At 40.5% G+C, this 21,792-nt stretch overlaps 1 protein-coding gene and 1 long non-coding RNA gene across 3 annotated transcripts in view; both read right to left on the reverse strand.

The window, feature by feature from the left end:
* Nucleotides 1-21,792, reverse strand: part of LOC120028005 (partitioning defective 3 homolog) — a 577,327-nt gene that overhangs the window by 547,892 nt on the left and 7,643 nt on the right. The gene's annotated exons all lie outside the window — the stretch shown is intronic.
* On the reverse strand, nt 12,800-15,400 carry LOC120028007. The gene is made up of 2 exons (XR_005473366.1): nt 13,691-15,400; nt 12,800-13,601 (listed from the first exon to the last, which is right to left on the reverse strand). It is a non-coding gene; the product is annotated as an uncharacterized LOC120028007 (long non-coding RNA).

Here is a 21,792-nt window from a genome sequence, read left to right on the forward strand (position 1 = left end):
ACACATGATTCTTGTCAAAATTACACTTCTCCCTGGAGAGGCTGAGTTGATGCTTCCCATACGTAGGCTAAGAGCCACAGACGAGAGACATCTTCTCAAACCCTGTGATTAGGGCTCTGTAATGCCTGAGAGCACTGAAAATGCTGCTTCAAATCTGCATCGCCCCTCAAAAAACACAGCTGGCTTGACTTTAGATTAGCAGCATTCGGTATTCAGTCTCTATCCATCATATTCGTTGATGAAACATCTCATCTTCGTAACAGAATGACCCAATTCAACAATCTGCAGCAAAGTAGTCGTGCGTCAAGTCAACATCTTCTGAAATGAAAGAGCGGCTTTAGAGAAGTACTTAGCCTGGAAATCACATTTCACAGATAAAATCGTTAGGCCTACAGCATTATCTATTAACCAATCAAACAGTTAATTGTTCCAACAGAACATGTTTAGCCTTGACGGACATGAATTGAGCCTTTAAGCATCTGACATTTTCAAACTACAGTCGGTGGTGTTGTACGGGCTTGTCATGATTTATTAATTCATTGAGAGGATTCCACGAAAAGAACAGCTCAGAAATAACTACACTGTCATCACATGACTGTGTAGCTGCCATCAAAGCAGAGAGGAACAAGGTAAATTATACACAGCAGTAGCATCTATGAAGAATAAATGGGATTCTTAATAAAATTCTAATCAAGTCATTTTGAATTGAGTTAGAAGAGGGAACGTTAGTTTACCCTGCCCTCATTTGGAGAACAATTGGGTGGAAACCATTTTGGATAATACAGACACAGCATCCCCTAAAACCCTTCAGAATGGCACACCCAGGAAACCCCACCCTAAGGGCCTGTGCCCCAGCTGTAAGCCCAACTGCAGGCTCTGAAGTGGGCATCAATTAGAGCTTTCCCACCCTGGATCACCCAGGGAGTTGGATTTTGGGGAAACCAGTAAGCAGATAATTGGATTTTCCCTTCAGGGAATACTGCCTAAGTCCCAAATGGTATCCCATGCCATATATAGTGCACTACTTTTGACCTGGTCAAAAGTTGTGCACTATGTAGGAAATAGGGTGCCATTTGGGACAGTAGGAAATAGGGTGCCATTTGGGACACACACATCCTGTTTGAAATGGATCTGGTGAATGCATGAAGAGAAAACATCGGACCAGAACAAGACAAACATCTGTAAATAACTAAGTCTCTAATAGATAACTTCTCTAAGTGGAAAAACAACCTTCAGCAAATAGCTAAACAATAGCTAATTATTGTTTACGAAACTATTTCCGTAATAGTTCTGATACTTCTTGGCATACTTCAGAGTTACTCTGAAATATTTACAAACAACAAACCCATCCCTCTGTCTGCCAGTCTATTTTCTCAACCACCCTCAGGGCATCATGCCACTTCAAATGTTAGAATACAGCTTCAGAACTCAGAATTCAACTTTAACAACTTCAGACCTCCGAATACAACTTCAGACGTCCGAATACAACTTCAGACCTCAGAATACAACTTCAGACCTCCGAATACAACTTCAGACCTCCGAATACAACTTCAGACCTCAGAATACAACTTCAGACCTCAGAATACAACTTCAGACCTCAGAATACAACTTCAGACCTCAGAATACAACTTCAGACCTCCGAATACAACTTGTATGTGGGCTTTATATCCAACCCCACTGTACTGTAACACATCTGATTCAGCTCATCAAGGTCCTGGTGAGCAGTTAATTAGTAGAATCAGATGTGATTAGATTGGGTTGGAGCAAAAGCCTGCAAGAGAGGTAGCTCTCCTGGAGGAGGGTTGAACACCCCTGGTCTAGAGCATTCCTAATCAATCATGACAGCTAGTCTCGACCTGTGACTCTGTCTGAGGGCGAACTAAGGAGAGGGATAATGTCCTCCTGTCAAACAGTAACAAGGGACAGGTGGTGACTACACACCTCATCCATCACCTCAACCAACGCCAGGTCACATTGGGCCCTGAATAATTTGGTATCACTTTATTGAAAGCCTGCAGGTGTAATGCATTATGATGTACTTACAGTATAATGCATTGTAAGACTTGTTATAAGCAGCATGTATGTGTTTACAATCTTTTCCCAAAATACATCCTTAAAAAGAGGTTCAAACCCAGACCCTGAGAACAGGCTAGTGTTAATTCCCATTGAGGGAAGCCCTACTGTACTTTGATTATAAAGCAATTAAGCCCAAGACTGCCCAGAACTTTACTTAAACTCTGGTCTAAGCTGCAGCTTGCACAGACACAACTTCACTCCACGACTGTGCTGTAGACTCACACCCTCCATCCTCCACTCCACTGCAGCACTGGAAGTTAGAGTAACCACATTTAGAACACCCATTCGTAGGACGGTGTTGCCTACATAAAAATGTTTTTCGGGGGGAAGCAATGACAGACATAGCTTATTGAATCTCATTATAGAATATGCATAAAATGCATCGTCCAATTGTAACATCTGCCTATGCCAACACATTTTGTCTCAAGAACATTTTCTATTTTTAATACCCTCAAACACCAAGTTAGGCATGCCTCATTTCAAAATGGGCCATCATCACTGACCATCGTGAATGATAATTCTTATCACGTTTTACCGGTGAAACGTCCAGTCTAACAGTAAACTACTTGCATCTGCATATTAGTCATTTGATTTCAATCAGTTTCATGTGAATATACATTTAGATCTTATTGAATTACTGTTTCGTGAACAAATTATTATTATTATTATTTTAGCTTTGTTCTGGTGTTAAAACTATAGCCGAGCCAACAGCATGTTGTTTCAATCCAAGCACATTCTGCCTAGTGGCGCGCGCAATTCACTTTTGGCAGCATGAGAGAAAAGGTGTGACTCTTCAGCTAACCATCCTAAAATCTCATGAGAAATGAGGTGTTGTTTTTGGTGTAACAGTAACGTTATACTATGCTATTATATTTGTTTATGTTATGTAGAATACTACAGAATCATTATGTGATCTTGCAAGGCATTGATTCAGCTTTGATCTAATGTTACTAAACGAGCACCATTGTGAGAAGTGGCAAAGCGACACTCCGGTGCGCTCCAGCAGCACTACACCCCTGATCCCACTGCACCCAACGAGCTAATTACTCTTTTGCCTCAAGCTAAATTTGGTGATGCAAAACGAGCGACCACATGTGACTGTTTTATGAAAATCGGTGAATATTTGGCCAAGGAAACATTTCTGGTTGGTCTCAGTTAGGAAGAGAGACTATTAAAATGGGATTGTGTTTAGTAGCAGCAAATATGTTGAATGAGCAACTAATGAGCATGGAGAGACTCACAAGTTTGACGCAATTACCTTATTTATTCAGTCTATTACAGTCTTTACATAGGTTACTTCTGTAGGTCTTCTGTAGGTGCATTGCTGCCGGAGGGACTGGTGCACTTCACAAAATAGATGGCATCACGAGGCAGGAGAAGTATGTGGATATATCACAAGACATCTGTCAGGAAGTTAAAGCTTGGTCGCAAATGGGTCTTCCAAATGGACAATGACCCCAAGCATACTTCCAAAGTTGTGGCAAAATGGTTTAAGGACAACAAAGTCAAGGTATTGGAGTGGCCATCCCAAAGCCCTGACCTCAATCCTATAGAAAATGTGTGGGCAGAACTGAAAAAGCCACTGGGAATGTGATGAAAGAAATAAAAGCTGAAATAAATCATTCTCTCTACTATTATTCTGACATTTCACATTCTTAAAATAAAGTGGTGATCCTAACTGACCCAAGACAGGGAATTTTTACTAGGAATAAATGTCAGGAATTGTGAAAAACTGAGTTTAAATGTATTTGGCTAAGGTGTATGTAAACTTCCGACTTCAACTGTATAGTGTATCTTGTCATAAGCGCAACGTGAGAGACAGGTCGGAATGTCTGACCCAAATAAGGGACAGATCAACTTTTTTGCTAAATGAGTGGCGTTTGAATTTGTTGATCAAATGCGGGACATGATTGTTTGGTTGCAGGACGTGGGACAAAGGGACAAAATGCGGGACTGTCCCGCACAATCCGGGACATGTGGTCACCGCTCACCCTACTCTAAGTACTGTATGCCCCCGTTTGTCCCACCGGCTCAATTTCATTAGAAACAAACACATTAGCTATGGTTCATCAGCTAGCTACGATGAAGAATGGTGGTGCTTGGCTTGCTTGTATCATCTTGTGCTGACTTGTGCTTTATGTGCCTCCACTTACCATACATGATGTACTATGAGTCAATGTAGCTTTTACATAATAACTTGAGGCCCACGTTCAGATATGGGTGCATAATGTCGAGGCAAGGAAAAGAGAAAAGAATGGAAGAGATTCAGTTGCAAAGTATAGAAGGTGGCAAGCTCGCCCAAAACCACTGACACACAGAAACACTGGAAATCAAAGGGATGTTACGGAATATATCAGGGAAGCAATGACTAGTCAAACATTAGGCAAAGGAAAGCACTAGGCTCTCTGCTTGACGAAATAACAATAATGTAATATGACGACGTAATGGAGTCCAGACCAGGGAGAATTATTCACAAAAACAATTAGGGTTGATGAATAGAGGCCAATTCAAGGCGTCGTTAGTCCATGTTTTACAGCAGTTTACAGCACAAAACTCATCTGGATCTGAGTTAAAGACTACATTTAAAGGGAGCTTATGGAAATGATATATCAACAGTAAAAATGTCCTGGAGGAAGCATTGCCATTTAAAGCAAAACTGCAATCCACAGAGGATAATTAATTAGCTAGCGAGTTCTCTGTGCAGTGATGGCTATTTTCCTTCCATTGTGTTCTTGCATGGTGTATGAAAGAGAAACAAACAAATGTTTTTCAGACTAGAAGTTTAAGGAAAACTAAAAGCATCCCAATGCCAATAAATTCTCTTTGATGCTGCAATTAAAGTATGCAGTACATAATTATTTGGTACCAATCAGGGCCTTTTCAGCCTTAGCGTGTAACTCTGTGCAGTTGGGTGTAGCTAGGTCCTCTAATCGCTAGCTCATGAATGTCAGCCAGTCCAGGGACAATTCCATCTATACTAATAACCACAGTGGATGGTTAGGTCCCAAATTACACCTTATTCCCTATGTAGTGTACTTTTGACCAGGGTCCATGGGGCTATAGAAAAAAGTAGTGCAACATTTGAATAGGATGTAAATGTGGACACAACCAATCTGTAATTAACAGTCTTTCTTTGATCAGACTGAAGGACTAAAATCCTCATGCTCAGACCCTGCATTCCAAACAAACACAAATCCAAGGCCACCTAGGAGAAAGAATCTAGCCTATAGTTTCTTTTGTCTCCTCCTCACAAAGATGTAATGTGAATGAAAAACTGAAACTTCTCTTTGTGATGAATACACATGGATCAACCGGAGAGGACACAACAGTAGGTTTCAGTTGGCTCCTAAAACATCAGCCACATCCCATCATAGTAATCCTTAATAAAATAAGGACACATTTAAAATCATATTCAGAACCAGGCTTAAAGTGTCTGTGAAACCGGGCCATGAAAGTATTCAGTATCGTTTGATAAAAGTGTAGGGCATCTACTGTAGTATTTATACAACAGTGTTTATTTAACTTGATCCCTCTATGAAACTACTGCAAGAGTTTCTGTGTATTCACTGGCGGGGAGTTGAACGACACTGATGTCAACAGAGAAAGATTCACACAGTCAGTTACAAGGACACCCTCTGATGAGATCTACTTTTAACACCCGTATTCCATTATTCAGATGGTTCCCATATGCCCTTACATGGCATTCATGCTGCCTCCTGTAATAACACAACAATAGTAATAGTATGGTTAGCCACATATAACTTGTACTCACACAGCCAAAGTCTTACTATTTCAAATGACTTAAGAGGTTAAGCAAACAAGCTCACCTACAAGATAACCCAGTGCCTCTCTGCAGTCAGTGTAGGTCTGGGTTTATAATGGAAGATACAAGGGTTGTGGCTAGATGGTATACAGCTACGGTAAAAACAGGTTGCACGTTCAAATCGCGTCAGGGGGAGATTGTAAGCATTTTAGTTAACCGTAACCCTTTTCCTAACCTAATTATCCTAACCTGCTATGTTAATTCTCCTAACCTGCTGCGTAAGTTCTCTTCACCTGCTACGAAAGGTCCCTTCTGTCCCTAGCTGTATACCGTCTAGTCAAAACCAGATACAAGCCATAACAGAAGTCAAGGAAAATCGAATACAGCGGAGAACAGATCTGTGATCTTCCGTTACTGACATTCATGCAGAGGGTCGTGGGAACTGAAAGACTATGTGATAACATAAGCCCTGTGTCCACAATGACGTATGAAGGATGACCTTGGATAACAAGTGTTTGAGACCCTCTCTCAAACAAAGTGTTCGCCGTGCTGTACCTGATGATCATACAGTCAAACACCCCTTCAAGCGCTTTCAAACTACTTCTGACTGCAAAAATAAGCTGTTGACAAAACACTGAGAATCACACCCACGACACCAAGGACTCGCTGTAACATGTTGAAACACCACCAACCACATAGTTGGCCTCTGCTACAACTTGTAGCTGTAGGCAGGACTCGCTATCTCAGGGAGACTCAAGATCAGAAAAACAAGACCGAGACACATACTCCTACACTTGAACCAAATCCCAAACAAAAGAGAGTGGTTTTCATTTACTAGGCTTCGGCCTATGCATTTCCTAATCCGTGTGTTTGGGCTGGTATCAAAACCATGTGTACTATCCCTCCTTCTTGCAGACATGTTGTAATCATAGTGCACATGATTGAACAATTAAAATACCATCAGGAATGTTTTCAGCTGTAACACTGGAACCATCTGAAGGATGAGAATCTCCCCTCTGTGATCAACAAAGTGAATATCTCAACGAAGCCAAGCTAACTATCTCAGCTAGCATGACAGATGATTTATGCTGTCAATGTACAATGGATTAATAAAGTTCTATTCGATTCTATCTTATCATTAGAGCAAAGTGGACTCAGTCAGGATAGTAAGGAGGAGAGGAAGACTGAGATGAGCCAGTGGTTAGCTCTGTGGTCCACTCCAGTATATCATGTGAACTCTCAAACTTCATTGGGCTCATGCTGCCATGAAACAGGAGCTGGACTCCGAGGCCTCTATCTCTGTCTGTTTCTCGCTCGCTCGCTCTCTTTCCTTTCTTTCTTTGTCTCGCTCTCTGTCTCTCTTCCCTGCGTCTCAAATCAATTCAATATACTTTATTGGCATGAACTGTAAAACATTTCAATTTCCAACGTAAACCTATAACAACAATGGTCCAACAAGACAGGAATATACTAGACTGTGAATAAGTATCATTATTATTGCTTCATTATTATCTCTCCTTTATAGTTATATCTCTGTCCGTGCTGTCTGCTTCCCCGGGGGAGAGGGCTTCAGCAGCCTTGACATTATTCAATGGAATAGGAATGTGTATATTTTAAGGGCAGTAAAGCAGCCTTCCAAGTTAAGACATGCTGCATGCAAAGCATACAGTAAAACTGTCAAAACAAAGCCTTCAGAACGTGTCTAGAATGTTCAGAGTGTTTTTCCATTGTCATGACATTAACAAACATAATATCGGCATTTGCCTAAAATACATTATCATTCAAAGACAAGAGCCATGTTCGCAGTTCCGTTCTAAAGCATTTTGAGTCCAAGTATGAGTGATGAACTCTTCTGTGGGAATCGTTAGTCCTTGCTGCAGGAAACACAACAGTGGCCAAACATTCTCTGAAACCATTCACTGGTCTCTGAAACCATTCTTTCTTTCTCTCCCAATAACACCACATCCCAGACAGAGCCCTTTGACACTACAGGAAGACACCAATCAAATAATTGTTCTACTGTATCTCACCAGAGCCAAACCTTGGAGAAAGCCTGTTCTGTAAAAAGGTACACTTCAAATAAAGTTGCCATTACTAACCAATACTGTGTTAAAGCCTTGGGTGTCAGACTGAGTGGGTTGAGTTTTGCAGTGAGCCAGTCTGGCTGAATCCTGTGCCACTATTTGGGTGTTTAGTTGTTGTGCTCAGTCACCTTGCTGAACTTTTCCTCTCTCGGTTAAGTACATTTACCCAGGCTAACCCAGAAGCAGTTTCATTAACAAGTCGTGTTCTTCCCTTTCCAAACAAACCCACGCTATCTGATAATGACTCACCTGTGAAAACGGGAACACTGGGGTTGGGAGGGGAAAGAGCGAGGGAGGTCAGAAACGTCACTACGTGTGTGAGTGTGAGTGAGCTCTTGACAGCCACCAGGATTAGTGCTACTGTCTTCCAAATCTCAAGAGTGCCGTTACCTGGGAAACAGTACAGAAGGTAAACCTGGAGTGCCGGCATATCTGATAGCTATCATATCATTCAGCCTGCTCTCTCTCACTAAACCTGTCCCATCGAATAAATAAAAGGTTTAAAAGGTATAATATCCAGGCACATTATTCTTTATCATCCAAACATTCTGTGGGCTGTGAACCCCTACAGAAAATCCACATGAATTTCACATATGATCTTATGTGAAAACATGTGACAACATGCAAAAGCAACATGCGATATGAAACTACACGTGAAAACATGTTCTTGTGAAATAAATGTGACAACATCGTGATGAAAAATTTCAACATGTGATACCATGAAAGTACAAATTTGAGCATGTGAAAACCTGATCGACTGTGAAATAAATGTGACAACATGGGGATCCACATTATATTTTTTATTTTAGGAGTGCCATCTCTATGGAGCCAATTTGAGTTTCAAATAATTGGCCCAAAAGAAAAAACATATATATTTACACACTACCGTTCAAAAGTGTGGGGTCACTTAGAAATGTCCTGGTTTTTGAAAGAAAAGCATACTTTCTGTCCATTAAAATAACGTCAAATTGATCAGAAATACAGTTGTTCAAATACATTGTTCATGTTGTAAATGACTATTGTAGCTGGAAACGGCAGATAGCCTTAATTTCTCAGAACAAGAATAGACTGATGAGTTTCCGAAGAAAGTGCTTTGTTTTTGGCCATTTTGAGCCTGTAATCGAACCCACAAATGCTAATGCTCCAGATACTCAACTAGTCTAAAGAAGGCCAGTTTTATTGCTTCTTTAATCAGGACAACAGTTTTCAGCTGTGCTAACATAACTGCAAAAGGGTTTTCTAATGATCAATTAGCCTTTTAAAATGATAAACTTGGATTAGCTAACACAACGTGCCTTTGGAACACAGGAGTGATGGTTGCTGATAATGGGCCTCTGTATGCCTATGTAGATATTCCATATAAAAAATCTGACGTTTCCAGCTACAATAGTCATTTACAACATTAACAATGTCTACACTGTGTTTCTGATCAATTTGATGTTATTTTAATGGACAAAAAAAACAAGGACATTTCTAAGTGACCCCAAACTTTTGAACGGTAGTGTTTATTTATTCAGTTTTTGTAGGTGAAGTAATGCACGTTGAAACTGAAAATAATATAAAAACGTAAACAAAAAAAGATTGTATTGAATGAGAAAAAAAATGCATTGAAAATGTTTTTTTAAAGCATTCAGTTGATGTATGCATCCAATCTTAAACATTTATTCGGTGAGATATATATATATATAGAATATATATAGAATATATATATATATAGAATATATATAGAATATATATATATATATATATATATATATAGCTTTTTTGTATATAATAGTAATATAAGTAGTGTAGTATAGCTAGTATAAGCATTGTGTGTTTGTTAATTCCTTCAAATGTACTATTTTCGAATTCAAGTGGCTGCATCTACTGCTTGCTAGCTGACAATAGCTGATACGTGCTAGCCAGCAGTTGGAACATAACGACAACACCATGAAGAGGATCAAGACACGTAACCTGAATAAAGATAGAATACCATTTCAGAGAAGAGAGGTCAGCTCCTCCAAACACAGCTGTGTGCCACTGTACAGCTCCTCTTCAAAATTAACCAGTCTGTCACTCCACTATTTCCCTGCCGATGATGAGCTACGAAAGAAGTGGGTGACAACATCCGGCGAGAACTCCACCATCGGGAAAAGCTTTAAGGTCTCTGGCAGACATTTCTTTCCTGAAGATGTAGTTGAGCCAACCCCGGGAGGACTGCGTCATCTAAGGGGGCAGTGCCTCTTCTTTTCCATTGGCACAATTATGTTCTTCCCTCAAGGCCGAGTGTTTAGGAGGAGAGAAACGGAGCTCTGACCATGCAGAGGATGGTGGAGATGAAGTTGATGATGATATGGACTGTTCCCAGAACCACAACTACTGTGCTGTTCCTGAGCCAGCAGCAGTTGACTTGGCTGTTGACTTGGCCTGGTCTGAAAAGGAGATGCAGACTGAGATCGCTAGGCTTGGGAGAGAGCTGGACGAGATAACTACTTCTGACAGTCTTGATCTGCAGTGGTTTGTGGGATCAGATGAGGACATAGGATTCTACATTAGGAAGGTTTATGACTTTAAACCAACATAACTTGTATTGTATACTATCAATAGGTAGTTAATGATGAAATGTATGCTATTGCCGAGTCCTTATCAGTCCTCTTTTGTTTCATTCTTCCAACAGATTGTGGCTTTATGGAGACTGATTCAGCCAGCAACTGCCAAGCTTGTGAGCGTTATTCAAGCAGCAAGAGCCACTCAGAGGAATGAGGTCACTCTTCCATCCAAGTACTCCATAAGAGTTTGATCGTTTTCATGTATTAAATCAGTTGAAACATTGTGTTATTATCAATAATAATTTTCTTGAGAAGGTGATGCATGTTAAATTAAATACACAATACAACAATATACACTGAGTGTACAAAACATTAAGAACACCTGCTCTTTCCATGAGAGACTGACCAGGTGAATCCAAGTGAAAGCTATGATCCCTTATTTATGTCACCTGCTAATTCCACTTCAATCAGTGTAGATGAAGGGGAGACGACAGGTTAAAGAAGGATTTTAAAGCCTTGAGACATGGTTTGTGTATGTGTGCCATTCAGAGGGTGAATGGGCAAGACAAAAGATTGAAATGCCTTTGAACGGGGTATGCTAGTAAGTGCCAGGCGCACCGGTTTGTGTCAAGAACTGCAATGCTGCTGGGTTTTTCACGCTCAACCGTTTCCCGTGTGTATCAAGAATGGTCTACCACCCAAAGGACATCCAGCCAACTTGACACAACTGTGGGAAGCATTAGAGTCAACATGGGCCAGCATCCCTGTTGTACACTGGACACCTAGAGTCCATGCCCCGACGAATTGACTCTGTTCTGAGGGCAATTGAATTATTTAGGAAGGTGTTAATGTTTTGTACACTTAGTGTACATCAAATACAGACACGATGCATCGACAGTCAACCTCCTGAAAACATGATTATGCTGCTGCATACAAAATGGCTGTGCAAGCCTTATAAAACGAACAACAATTGTGGTAAAAATGTACAGCAATGACAACGATTACGTACTTGACTGTATGTTGACTGTGTTTACTGATACAGGCGTTGCAGCCAGTGGATGAACTACTCCTCTTCCTCACACATCTCGCTCTGGGGTTGAAGGACAGAGACCTGAGCCAACACTTTCACCCCTCTACAGTCAGTAGGATCATCATCACCTGGGCCAACTTCCTATACACACTGCTCAGAGCAGTGACCAGCTGGATGTCACAAGAGGAAGTGAAAGCCAACTTGCCGGAGGAATTTAAAAGCTAACCAGGCACGAAGGTCATTGTTGACAGCACCTCTCTTCTGCTGCAGAGTGAGATGTTCTCAAACTACAAATCCCACTGCACAATGAAGGCATTAGTGGGAATAGCTCTTCATTTGTGTCTGCACTGTACGCAGGCACCATCAGCAACAAAGACATTTTCAAACAGTCAGGCATCCAACACCTTCTCACGAGGACATGGCAGTAATGGCCAACAAGGGGTTCTCCATCGATGACCTTGTACTAGAGAAGGTCTACCATCCCCCATTCCTCTCAAAACAGAACCAAATACTAAACAGAAGTTCAGACAGAAGAGATCGCTCGCCTGAGGATCCATGTGGAGCGGGTGATTCGGAGGGTGAAGGAGAACAAGTTGCTGGACGCCAACATTCCCCTAGCTATTGCAGGAAGCATCAACCAGTGTGGGATGCCTGCTCTCCAACTACCAGTGTAGAGCTCTTGTCAAGAAAATGGGCCAAGGAGGTGTGAGATGCAGACCTGTGTGGTTGGTGTGATGACACTGTTGTGCAATCAGTTGTTTGCTTCAGCGTCGAGGGAAAAGGAGCGAAATTTGACTACTCATCGTTTATATCGATGCTGACGAATTTATATGTTGTACTGATATTGACATGCCATTTTGATTCAACTATTTGTGATACGGAATTTGACATGTTATTTTAAACCTCGATTATCATTGGATTACCATTTACCAGTTGTGAATAAATATGTCGGCTTAGGTTTTCAAATTAAAAAAAGTTAGCTTCCAGTCCCTTTAATCCTCCTAAAGCAAACCTATTCTGATTACGAGTATCCTTGCCCAGTTGCACATATAGTTTAAGACAGGAGAATTTTAGTAATTATAAACTGGATGGTTCGAGCCCTGAATGCTGATTGGCTGACAGCTGTGGTATATCAGACCGTATACCACGGGTATGACAAAACATTTATTTTTACTGCTCTAATTACATTGGTAATCAGTTTATAATAGCAATAAGGCACCTCAGGGGGGTTTTGGTATATGGCCAATATACCACAGATAAGGGCTGTGTCCAGGCACTCTGTGTGACATTTCTATTCAAAACACACACATTTAGATACTGTTATAATATATTTTTTATATAAATATACAACACATTGAACTATACCTTTGGTATTTTTTAATCAAACAATAGTGGATGCACAGACAGCATGATCAAAAGACTGTATAACAAATCAATCATCAACAAGAAATTAGTTCAATATACTGTAAGGGCTTCACACATTGTGGGGCTGCGCTTGGTCTGAAACAGATTTAGTACTGTGGCTTCACAGACAAGTACTTCTGAATGAACACGTTGGAATAATAGGAGTCTGCCTTCTCTCTGATCACCGCTGTGACCTCAGGTTCAAGATGCAGTCGCTGCACAAGCACGTCTTCCTGGGCATAGACAGTCACACCACTCGAGCCCAGGAACGAGCAGTTGGCCTTGCACCTGCCAATAGTACGCATGGCTCCTCCGTAGGGTAAAAGTGCCATGTTGCATTTGCAGATATTTATATCAACAATTTTTACATTGGGGCACTTTATTTCAACCAACCCAAAAGGTGGCCACTCCATGGGAAACAAACATGCACTGCGATGGCCCAAGCTGGTATTCGATTAGAGGTAGGTATGGATTTTTGTGGAGCATCTTGCTGGAGTTTGATGTGCTTAGTTGTAAGCTTCGGCTGCTGGTAAGATAGGACACTCCCCTTCTGCACCAACCCGGAAGCAGAGTCGACTAGAGAATTGTCAACAGTCATGCCCATGGTTTTCGCCAGGGGTTTGTCCAGAGTGTGGAAATCCCTGTAAGTCTCTTCCACCTTCAGCACAGAGAGATCCAGCAACAGTCGAACCATCCCTTTGTGTGCTTTTGTACTGTACAACATAGAAATACAAAATCAGTGAATTAATAGACAGAAACGATGAGATCTTAAACAATAAATTACAACAACTTCATAGTTTACCACACTCCTTCTGCCATATGGTTTGGTGTAGGCTTGGATATAACCATCTTGTCAATGGGCCCGGGATTCAAACCCTGCGAGACAAATATAGAGCCATGTTTGCAACCTCTGAGAGGGAGAACCAATCGTAGACCAGGAAAACCCTTTTCATAAACACTGAATGTGGACCACTGACAGTAAATAGTAATCAAGGGATATACATGATTATCTCAAGGAATTGTATTATTTAGCTACTGTGGGTAAATCTAGACATTGTAATTGCATCTATAATTTACTGTTACAACACTTAGTTGTTCTAGGTTTGTGCCATCATTGTTCTGCCTTTGTACAGCTGTGAACAGGAGGCACACCTGGCACACTAACTGGGAGAAAGACGTATACCGTCTGGAAGAGCAGTGCAACTGGATGATTGCAGAGAGCAGTTGCCTGCTACACATGTGCAATGGTGATGGGTGAGGACGACAGGGTCAGAATCACAAAGCAATCTAAACTGATCCCAGAGCAAAAAAAGTATGTGATTAGAGGTATTAAAAACATTGATGACAGTGTGAAATCTAGCCTACTAAACCAAATATATTTAGGCCTATTTGTTAATACAAGAGAATTAAGAGCACAGCATACCAAACATTTTAGGCAGTGGATATACAGCCGGCAGCGTTTGTAACCCTGTGCCGAACCTTAACTAATCCTCCCTGACATGTTTTGATCCCTAACCTTTGGATCTGCCGGCTGATTGTACACTTCCAACATCTAAACTTGACACTTAAACATCTAAACTTGTGACTGGTTGTGAAATTTGAACAATCCTATGCTAGCTTTCTCCTTACTCTCAAGACTGTGTGGCTTCTTGTTCTTCTTTATTGACCTGTAGCAACAGGCCCTCACACTGACCTCTCCACTCGTCTCTGTTTGACACTGTGACAAACAATAACAAGTCAGAAATATTACACATAAGCAGATAATCAGCAGTAGAATGCAACTTACCTGCGTACATCAAACATTATGAGCATACAGCATAAAACCTTTCTCCAGCTTGCTGGCTGGAGTCTTGATGTCAATTTTGCAATTCGATGGACATTGACAGTTCACAGCTCATTTCGGGATTTGACAGCTCATTTCGGGATTTCATGCAGAAAGCGGATGTAAAAAAACAAAAAAAAACATCCTTCCTTGAAAGCCGTTCGCTAACGATAGCTAGCTATCACTAACGTTAGATGCAGCCATTTGAATTCAAAAATACAACATTTTAAGCAACTAACTGACAAACTAGAAACACACAATATTGATACTAATTATACTTAACTAGGCAAGTCAGTTAAGAACAAATTCTTATTTACAATTAAAAAAACAATTGTGCGCGCCCTATGAGACTCCCAATCACAGCCAGATGTGATAAAGCCTGGATTTGAACCAGGGACTGTAGTGACACCTCTTGCACTGAGATGCCCCCAGCACCATCGGGAGCCCCCAGCACCACTTAAATATACAGTGCCTTCATAAAGTATTCATAGTAGGTTTACTGAGATTTACTACCTAAAACCACTTAAATAACTGAAAGAAACCAGTAAAATATAATAAATGATGTATATGAACAGCATAAATATACAGTTGGAGTCGGATGTTTACATACACCTTAGCCAAATACATTTAAACTCAGTTTTTCACAATTCCTGACATTTAATCCTAGTAAAAATTCCCTGTCTTAAGTCAGTTAGGATCACCACTTTATTTTAAGAATGTGAAATGTCAGGATAATAATAGAGAGAATGATTTATTTCAACTTTTATTTCTTTCATCACATTCCCAGTGGGTCAGAAGTTTACATGCGCTCAATTAGTATATGATAGCATTGCCTTTAAATTGTTTAATTTGGGTCAAACGTTTTGGGTAGCCTTCCACAAGCTTCCCACAATAAGTTGGGGGAATTTTGGCCCATTCCTCCTGACAGAGCTGGTGTAACAGTCAGGTTTGTAGGCCTCCTTGCTCGCACACGCTTTTCAGTTCTGCCCACAAATGTTCTATAGGATTGAGGTCAGGGCTTTGTGATGGCCACTCCAATACCTTGACTTTGTTGTCCTTAAACCATTTTGCCACAACTTTGGAAGTATGCTTGGTGTCATTGTCCATTTGGAAGACCCATTTGCGACCAAGCTTTAACTTCCTGGCTGATGTCTTGAGATGTTGCTTCAATATACCCACCAAATTTTTCTGCCTCATGATGCCATCTATTTTGTAAAGTGCACCAGACCCTCCTGCAGCAAAGCACCCCCACAACATGATGTTGCCACTCCCGTGCTTCACGGTTGGGATGGTTGTTCACTGCAATTGTGATACAGTGAATTATAAGTGAAATAATCTGTCCGTAAACAACTGTTGGAAAAATTACTTGTGTCATGCACAAGTAGATGTCCTAACCGACTTCCCAAAACTATAGTTTGTTAACAAGAAATGTATGGAGTGGTTGGAAAACAAGTTTTAATGACTCCAACCTAAGTGTATGTAAACTTCCAACTTCAACTGTGTGTAAACTTCCAACTTCAACTGTGTGTGTGTGTACACACACACACACAATGGCCCTATATATAGATGTCCTAGCCTACCTCTTTCAGGTAATACATTCAATGCAGTATTAGCCTTATATTTAACTAATTCATGATGGGTTATACATAATAAGCTTCTAACTTATAGCCTCTGTCTCTTGTGCAATGCACAGGCACTTGTGCTCAACTGGCCTCTCTCCTTAAAAAAAACACTTTTTTAGCTCTTGGAGTCTCATCCAGGAAAAGCTAGACTAGAATAGCTTGTTGGATATTATTTGTTTTAGCAATTCCTATACCAATAAAGTATTCGAAGAAGGACGCAAGCTCGTTTGCTGAATGTTAAAAACAGCAGCCAATAGAACTCACAAGTAGTTTGAAAGCGCGATGGCGGTAGGCTATAGCAGTTATTTATTGAGACCCATAACCATTCAATCTTTGTGAAGAGTAGTGAAATCCTTTTGCATCTAATTCGAGTCCGACATTACTCAAGGATGTCATTAGAATGATGACGATGAGGACAACGAAACTTATTTCATTTAACTGTTGAAAGCGAGGAAGGAATGAAGCAACAATAGAGAGAGAAGGAAGTTGGCAAAAAACATTAGGGGAAATATTATGAAAGGTATATATACACACGTCAGCTAGCCTATATCATATATGTATTGGTTAACGGCACAATCATTTGCACTTTTTTGGGCTTGGGCTTATTAAATGTATTTTATGTAGGGCTCATAAAATGTATTTCATGTATGGCTCATCAGGCTCAGGTAACATCAGGCTTGAATTTTCGATCAAAGCTCTAATCAAATCCAGACATAGGCCTATTTCTATGCTTTATAATACTTTTGAATAACACTTCCGGTTTTGACGGGAAATACTGGGTTACCCGGGAGAAAAGGGATTTGTTCTCAGGATGGAACATTTGTAAAACACCGGGAAAATATTCAACCCTAATTCATACCCCTTGACTTGTTCCAGATTTTTTTGTGTTACATCCTGAATTCAAAATTGATTAAATAGGTTTGTTTTCTCACCCATCTATATACAATACCCCATAATGACAAAGTGAAAACGTGTTTTTAGAAATGTTTGCACATTTATTGAAAATGAAATACATAAATATCTAATTTACATCAGTATTCACACCCGAGTCAGTACTTTGTAGAAGCACCTTTGGCGATTACAGCTTTGAGGCGTCTTGGGTATGTGTCTAACAGAAAATAGAAAATGTTGAAAAAGTCAAGGGGTGTGAATACTTTCTGAATGCACTGTATACGTATACAGTAGACAGGTGTGTTTCTTTCTAAATCATGTCCAAACAATTGACTCCAATCAAGTTGTAGTGACATCTCAAGGATGATCAAAGGAAATGGATGCACCTGAGCTCAATTTCGACTGTCATACCAAAGGGGTGTGAATACTTATGTAAATTAGATATTTCCGTATTTCATTTTCAATACATTTGCAAAAATGTTTTCACTTTGTCATTATGGGGTATTATGTGTAGATGGGTGAGGAAAAAATGATATTGAATCCATTTTGAATTCAGGCTGTAACACAACAAAATGTGGAATAAGCCAAGGTATGAATACTTTCTGAAGGCACTGTATAGACACACAATACAGATAGGAGAATGACCAGAGAGAAATGTCAAGCTAATAGCTGCTAAATACAGGCAACCAATGGCTAAAAACAGGAAGTAGTTAGCCGGAAGCAAGGAAAAACACGCTCATCCCCGCTCACTATTGATTTCATTTACTTATTTCAGCAATTGGAGGTATCACTATGATATATATATATAAAATCTTTTTTTGTGCGTATTTTTAACAAAGCAGATTTAATTTACTTAAGTACAACGTGTAGACTAGGAATACATGTGAAATCAGTCTTTAACAGACATACTGTAGTGGCATAGCAGGAAGATCAGAATGCCGTGAACCAAGAGGCTGAGAGTTCAAATCCAAGGTGACGACATGTTGAATAAGAATTACTGTATTTAGGGGTTCCCGAGTGGTGCAGTGGTTTAAGGCACGGCATCTCAGTGCTAGAGGTGTCACTACAGACCCTGGTTTGATTCCAGGCTGTATCACAACCAGCTGTGATTGGGAGTCCCATAGGGCAGTGCACAATTGGCCCAGTGTCGTTAGAGCTGGGGTAGGCCGTCATGGTAAATAAGAATTTGTATTAACGGACTTGTCTAGTTGAGTAAAGGTTAAAATAAACATACACAGTGTAATTGTGTGTCAAATATATATGTACAAAAGACTGTTAAAAGCACTGTTGTGTGTATGCTAATGACTCATTTACATTTGCAGTGTATCACCTGTCAAATCAAATAAATAAAAAATATTACTATTTGAACATTTTAATCCATGTGTGAAAGGTTGTGATCATGTGAAACTTAATGTGAAATATCATGACGTGAAGTGTTCCAAAAACACATGACTTCATGTGAAATATCAGTACATTTAAAAAGTACATTTACATATGCAAAACCGTAAGGAAAGTGTAACCTTCCCTTTAGCTGTGTGTGTGTGTGCTGCATTCATAGCTACTGCGATCCTCAACAGTCCAAGGTAATGATTTCCCGTGCCTGTCTCAGCCCATCAGCTAACACAACAACAAGAATCAGGATTCCTTCATGCAAGGCCATGGGTGGGATAGAAAAATTGCTTTCCAGAGTTCTTGTTTGGCATGTCACTCTGTGTAGGCTTTCCTGGAGCCACACTATCCTTAATACAACATATTTAGAGACTGGCTCAAACAGAGGGACATTTAAGTCATTTAGCAGACGCTCTTATCCAGAGCGACTTACAAGTACATACATTCATACTTTTTTTTTTTTTTTTTTTGTACTGAGGGACGATAGATTGAACCTCACTCTCTGTCAAGGCCACCTTGGTTTCTGAATGGCTCAATGCATCAGGGATTGTTTTTGTCATTCTGGGTCCAGGAAATAGAGAGAAATGACAGCAAATCAATACCAATCCTTTTAATAGGACTGTTTGATTATGTGACAAACAAGATACCATTGAGATCCCAAAATGAAATAAGCCCAGTGTAGGCCTTTCTGAGCTGATTGCCCCTATGTTTAAAGGGCAATCTTTAAAGGCCCTGTACAGTAAAAAAAATGATTTTTCTGTGTTTTATATATATTTAGACACTATGGAGGATGGAATAATACTGTGAAATTCCCGTTTAGTCTAAAAGCTGTTTGAAAAGACTGCATGAAATTTCAGGCTGTTTTGGTGGGATGGAGTTTTGACCTGTCTGGTAGTTCCAAACCTCTCTGCCAATAACAGCAAGTTTTAGGTTTCCCATCCCCACTCAGACCACACTCAGAGAGTCCGAGCTAAATTCTTCCTTGAGAAATTGCTATTTTCTAAGAAGCTATTTTAGTTTATTTTTGACCATTTTAATTTATCACAGTAAGGTACTTCATTCTTACCCAGAAATGATTTGATATAGAGATAAAAACATCTGCATTGGACCTTTAAGGCTAACTATCATGTACAGTATTCAGCGTTAGTACATATTACCATACACACCATTACAATCGAAACTTAGCAGATCTATAGTCTTGCTGACTGACTGACCACTCATGAGAAAATCCATGATTAATGAGGACATGTAAATGAAGAGAAACAAAGTTTGTCTTTAGAAATATTCAAACTCTGCATGACCTAAAAGACCACACTCACATCGCACCAAACGTTGATCTGCTGTTGGTCTGATGATCATCCAGCGCGCTGTGTTTTAGGGACCACCCACTGATGGATGTAAAATCGGTTCGCACTCGGGTTGCAAATTGCCAAGTACTCTCGGCTGGCAAACGCTATTGGTGTGACTGCGTCTTAACTGACCATACTATGCTATTGATCATACTATGTGGTGGTCAAAATGTGTGTGTGAACCAAAGAATAGGGCTAAAAAGTAATCAGGTTCATGACCCTAGAGTGACCCCGGGCTGTAGAGTCAAGTGTTAGGGACTAGATAAGGCCAGACCACAGCTGGTGCCTTTATAATGCCTACATGACTCTCTGATCCCCATACTGAACCATATAGACCCACAGATGAATAACTTCCACCATGTGTCACTTACAGACCCAGGAAGGACACAAACATCATTCTGTTTGAATAGGAAATCTACTTGAACTGTGTTTATTTGGAATTCACTGCTTTATGAATTCACATTTTGGAGAATTCTGTATGTGCACTGTACAGCACAGCGTCTCCTTTTTCTGTACTGGAGTATAATTGTAGGGTGGAGCAGGTTGAGAGCTTCAAGTTCCTTGGTGTCCACATCACCAAACTATCATGGTCCAAACACACCAAGGCAGTCGTGAAGAGGGCACGACAAAGCCTATTCGACCTCTGGAGACCGAAAAGATTTGGCATGGGTCCTCAGATCCTCAATTTTTTTTTACAGCTACACCATCGAGAGCATCCTGACTGGTTGATCACCACCTGGTATGGCAACTGCTCGGCTTCCGACCGCAAGATACTACAGAGGGTAGTGCGTATGGCCCAGTACTTCACTGGGGCCAAGCTTCCTGCCATCCAGGACCTCTATACCAGGTGGTGTCAGAGGAAGGCCCAAAATAATGCGAAAGACCAGCCACCCTAGTCATAGACTGTTCTCTCTGCTACCGCTAAGCAAGCGGTACCAGAGCGCCAAGTCTAGGTCCAAAAGGCTTCTTAACAGCCTCTACCCCCAAGCCATAAGACATCTGAACAGCTAATCAAATGGCTACCCGGACTATTTGCATTTTCTACACCCCACCCCCCATTTTTACGCTGCTGCTACTACTCTGTTTATTATCCATGCATAGTCACTTTACCTACATGTACATATTACCTCAATTACCTCGACTAACAGGTGCCCCCGCACATTGACTCTCTACCGGTACCCCTTGTATATAGCCTCGCTACTGTTATTTTATTGTTGCTCTTTAATTATTTGTTATTTTTCTTATTTTTTTTTATATACATTTTATACTTCAGTTTATTTTAGTAAATACTTTCTTAAAACTGCATTGTTGGTTAAGGGCTTGTAAATAAGCATTTCACAGTCTATACCTGTTACATTTTGCGCATGTGACAAATAACATTTGACTAGATTTTTTACACACTGTACTGCTCAATCGGTTTTAAAATGGTCTTGTTTGAACACGACATTCTGTTTTTGTAACTGTTTCACGCCTATCATTTCACAAAGTAGATGCTGCCTGTAGCCTCTGCATGTTCCAGCACTAGTTCTCAGAGAGGAAAATTACCTTGAATGATGTTTGACCCAAACTAAACACTGACTACTAAGCAAATTGGATCGCATTAAAGTTTTAGCTCACGTCTCACCACGGGTCTGCAGTGCACATCCTTTCTAGCTGGGTAGCTCAGCTCATGATTTCTGCAGCAGCGAGGACTGTGTTGGAGACTAAGACATGATGCTATTCCCCTGAAAGGAACTAACACGGAAGGACAGGAGAGTGAAGAGCTTACTTAACCAGGTGGAAAGAGCACCGGGTACCAGCAGGGGATAAGAGGTTGTTAGGTTCATCCTTT

This window comes from Salvelinus namaycush, chromosome 33, assembly GCF_016432855.1.
Source record: "Salvelinus namaycush isolate Seneca chromosome 33, SaNama_1.0, whole genome shotgun sequence".
NCBI lineage: Eukaryota > Metazoa > Chordata > Actinopteri > Salmoniformes > Salmonidae > Salvelinus > Salvelinus namaycush.